Source organism: Octopus bimaculoides, chromosome 3 (assembly GCF_001194135.2).
Source record: "Octopus bimaculoides isolate UCB-OBI-ISO-001 chromosome 3, ASM119413v2, whole genome shotgun sequence".
NCBI lineage: Eukaryota > Metazoa > Mollusca > Cephalopoda > Octopoda > Octopodidae > Octopus > Octopus bimaculoides.
In genome coordinates this window covers 140976980-140982183 of record NC_068983.1, presented here as the reverse complement: position 1 = coordinate 140982183, position 5204 = coordinate 140976980, and positions in this window count along the sequence as shown.

Sequence of the window (5204 nt, the reverse complement as noted above, 5' to 3'; positions counted from 1 at the left end):
TGCAGGAAGTGAGCCATGGATCGGAACAATAATAACTCGAAGGAGGTCGGTTTGGATTATATGCTGTGTGTGTATTCAGTCCAACTCTTGATAAGAAAACTGTAAATGTATAAAAACGTCGGACATGGATATAGAAAATCTACTAATCCAAAGCTGTAAAAACTAATAAGAATACAAAAAATATGAAATAAAAACGAAATCACTTGAACGCAATTACGTAATCAATGAAACATGCATCAAAAAGATACTCCTCATATATGCACACACACACACACATTTGCCATTAATGCTCCGATTAAATACATTTAATGTGTACATTATTTCATATGTACCACTGTAAGTAGAATGAAAAGCATGAATGGATACATTTTAATGCATTATTACCTGAATATATTTTCTTAACTGGAATTATACATTTCGCCTATTTTCAAAAAAACACTTGTACATTTCCCTCGTAGAGAGATTTTATTTACCATCTTAATTCAGGCCTGAATTTTCCGCTGAATTGATTTGCAAATTGGATTCTTTAACATTGTAGAAAAAGTCTAAGGAGATTTCTCAAATTTTGAATGAACATCTTGTGAAAATTTCTATAAATTTGCTATCCAATATGTTTTAGATATTTTCTGATGCACGAATGTTCATTTTTGAAAAATAATTTCCTGGGAATAAGATGTCCTGCTAAATGGCTCTTTTTTTTTTGTATTACAGTAGTCTTGTATCACATACACACACGCACACACACGTAGGGTGGTCGTACATGTGCATCGTTTATTTATGTATTTGTGTGTCGTGACGCACAATATAAAGCCCAATGGCTAGCTACAAAATTCTCTTCCCTACTACGAGAACTCTGGTTCGATCTGAGTCTGTTGCATTTTAAACAAGTATCTGTTCCTTAGTTTCAGTTTGACACAATTATTATTCTTATGGTTTTTCCATATGTAAAATAAAATAATTACTACTGAAATGTTAGCGTTATTCCAGCCATATGTTATAAAATACTTTCCTCAACATTGAAAATAGTTTATACGATCATAGCTAAAAATGAATTGAATAAATGCTGAAATCAATAGTACTGCCGACGTCAATAGTACATAAAATCTCTAATCTGTTAAAAACGACGTATTCTCCTTACGTTATATTTAAGAATAATCTTAGATGCGTGTTAGTGCAATCCTATCACCTATACAGGTTGCACCAGGCAATCGAGAAGAAAATAAAACACTAAAACAAAAACATCAAACACAGAACCGGCATATTCACCACGAAAGAGGTACGACACACTAAATGCCTCAATAAACACACTATTGAACAGAAACGTGCTCGCTCTCAGGCACTATACCAACTTTGCACAGTAAGGGAAGCGACTGAATTCAAGGCTCATATTGACTACTATCAAACCTCTCACAACAGTCATACCAGCTGTTGCCAAACTATTTTTAACCCTGAGTCAACAAATAGTTCCGTCTGAAGATAAATGGAACAGTCCAGGTCATTCAAATCATAATGTTAAGAGGTATCATAATCTTGGTATTACATGCTTATACAGTTCTTACGAAACTGCCTTCTCTTATTCAATGGGAATTGTATGCGATATTCTTGCGCGTCACATTTCTGTACACCTTCCTGTTCTACAATGTCCTTCATTCATCCACTGAGGTTGCTGGTGATGATCCCCAAAGCATCATAGATGACCTCGTTCATTTTGACACTTCTGATAGATGAGTAATTATGTGTCTTGGTCGTAGGTAATCTGTTTCTGTTAAGGGCCTCCAGCTTTTACCAGGTACTCGTAGTAGAGGATACAGTCAAGAAGCTGTAAATTTTCGAGTCTTATATTTTGCGGTCAGAAAAGCAAGTACGACTTGCGTTTCCATTTTCTGTATCAAGGTAAAGCCTGCCATATCGATTTGTTTCTATATGTTTCAGAGATGAATGGGGAAGTTTAAATTTGGCACCTGCCGCGAAACATTACGTCAAGTCGTCTTCCAATTTTGTCCCGCTAAACATCATTCTCAAACTTTCGGCAATCTGTGTATAAAGCGATAAAGAATTTGTGAAATGAAATCCACCTGACCAAAAGTCACATCTTAATTAAAGAGCTTGCTGAACACGCTTCCTTGGGTCTTATTTGAATGGTTTACATAGAAATTTTAATTCCAAAATCTGTGATGTTAGTTTTCGAAAGATATCAAAATCTATAGAATAGAACGGAAGAATTATGCACAAACCACTGGCAACATCGCTATCAGCACAACTGCATAACATCTTATAATCTCTATATGAAACAGTTCTGACAGAATTAATCATTTTCCTAATTTCTCTAAGATAAAATTCCGTTATGAGATTACGGTAAAAACGACTAATATGATGTTAAAATTTATTCGAAATGTCGCTGAAGACTAAAAGATTATATGAAGATATATCATATTACGTATTGAACAAGAATTACCCGTTTCTGTATATTTGCCATAGAACTGCTAGTAGATGCAGTAGACATACTCACAAAAATAATAACATAACTTAAGGAATACGGATGGATAACAAAACTAGAGGAACATATCAACAAGCTGCACCATAAATTCACATATTTACTTGGTTATCATATGTTAAAGATTAATAATAAGTTTACATCACAATGAGATCCAACGATATGCTTATGTGCAATTATATTCACTAATGTGATCCAACGATATAAATTTATGTTCAACGATTCTATATTGCAAAATATTCAGGGAAAAATAACTCTTAAGCAATTCGTTGAAAATCTTATTTATGGATAAGAACAGTGTTATGTGGTCACCATTATTCAGGAGTTTTGCATTAAATTCACAGTCTATACATTAAGGGAAGTAAAAACCATAAATACGCTATCTCAGTAAAGAAAGCCTTTTCAAGATCTCAAATTATTTTATTCAAGATATGGAATAAATAATAAGATTTTAACTATAATGAAGCCTGGTTGAATGCATCAAGAAATTTTGCTCTCACTTTGCTTAGAATCTACCTAATATAAGACATCAAGAAGAAAATGTATAATTGGGAACTTGGAGATACGAATTCATCTAAAATCGATGATAGTCGAATAAATTAATGAATGATGAAGAGTAAGGCGAAAATGAAATGTGGGGATGAACCTAACTATGGTGATTTGCTACTTAGAAAACTTGCAACAAATGGATTGGTTAAATGAATGAAATTGCGTGATATTGTTGCATTTCTTAGTAAGAGGAATAGTTAATGAAATGCCCTCATTGAATTTGTTGACAAGAGTTTACCGTTTGCTGTGCTGGTATCAGATTTGCTGTGTTATGCACACATACTGCTTTTCAGCTATAAATGAGTATTAGAATGCTACATATGTTAGTAATGTGTAAAAAGTCATAAAACAAGATTGCATTGTGCAAGAGAAAATGTATAAAATCGGAGAATATAAATATATAAAAAAACTCGTAATTTACAGTGCAATGTATCGCATAACACGCGCACATACGTACTAATCTACACATACAAAATAAGACAAAATGGATACCATAACATCGATGCATACACATAGATATGCTCCACACGTATTTACATATATCACATATAGTGCCGAAAAATAATAATTACTATAGAGACAGTCACATGTAGACAAATACACAGACGTTTGAATCGATGATTGAATCATTATTTGAACAGCTGTTGTGAAGAAGTATGAGATTTCGTCGACAACCGGTGATTGGAAAACACTTAATGTGACTATATTATTGTTATTACATTTAAATGGAAAATCTCAAATACTCACTGCAAATAGCTATTCGTATTTGACAAGTTAGAGTTTAGATTGAATACATAATCATCACATCAATATTATGTTGGTTACTTTGCATCGAGAAAAGTTTTACTGCATTGTCATTTTTTGCCATTACCATTATTCCATATATTACACATTGAGAACTGAAAAACAAATTAATATGTCGAATTAACACGCACAGAATAACTCGATCATTAGCGAATTGTAATATCAGTATAATAAACAGATATAAGTAAACGATTTTTCTTGATGACATACATATACTTGGATTATTGGGGAAATGGAATGGCGAAGTGGATATTGGGGATTCTTCATAACCTGTGAAAATTTCACGCACACTCGATCACTGATACTGTTTCTACAATCCTGTGTCCTGCGCAAAGTTGTGCTAAATGAATTGAATTATACAATTTACATAAAAGTAAGGATATGACAAAGATTAATGGCGTAATGAGCGCATTGACTCCCAGTTTACAAGTGATATGAGATTTTGAATCCGTTCTTCAGTACTACTGAAAAGTTCTTTAAGTGTATACTAAACCACAGAAGCTGATAAAACCCACACATTCCTGTAAGGCTAGAATGGCTAGAATACAAATAAAATTGTTGATAAAATAATATAATCATATGATTTCTTGCAGAAAACAGAGAGACTGCAACAGGAAGATTTCCATTCACAAAATGCAGATGCAATCACAGCCGTCGGTTGGCATTGCACAAACTTTAAGGAGAGTAAATACTACCAGGGAGAACTGCAAACAAATCTTAATAGCTATTGTCGAAGTACACATGTAAGAACAAATTCATCGAAAAAGAAACGAAAAATAAATAAATATTTCTTCATTAAATCAGCAATAACCAACTAGACATTCATATAGGAAGCGTACTGTTATTCAATTTTGTATCATTAGTAACGTTTTCATCTGCTTTCAGTAGGAGTAAGATTTCAATTTTCTTTCTTCTAATGTTGTTTACCCTGGCTGTCAATATATGATTAAAATGACACGAATGATAGTATGTTGCAATACGATTACTCAAAAGAATTAAAATCCATTCGATTACTAGAACCAATGATATATTAGAAACTATTAGGGTACACATTTCATTTTTGTTTCATATAACCAGGATTTGAAAATATTCAAGAACTATAAAGAAGATTATGGATTAAAGATTCAGAATATCTTTCATATACGTTTATGCATATAAGTTTTCCTTTAAGCTAAATATATTCAAGTTAAACAAGAGACGACGTAAATGGATTTTTCGTTTCATTTGTAGGTTTTCTTTTATCATTTCCCAAAATAAAGATCAGTAAATAAATAACAGAACCATATATTTAATTAAGAAATGCTAAATCCCATTTTTGAATATACATACATACATACATACATATTTATATATATAT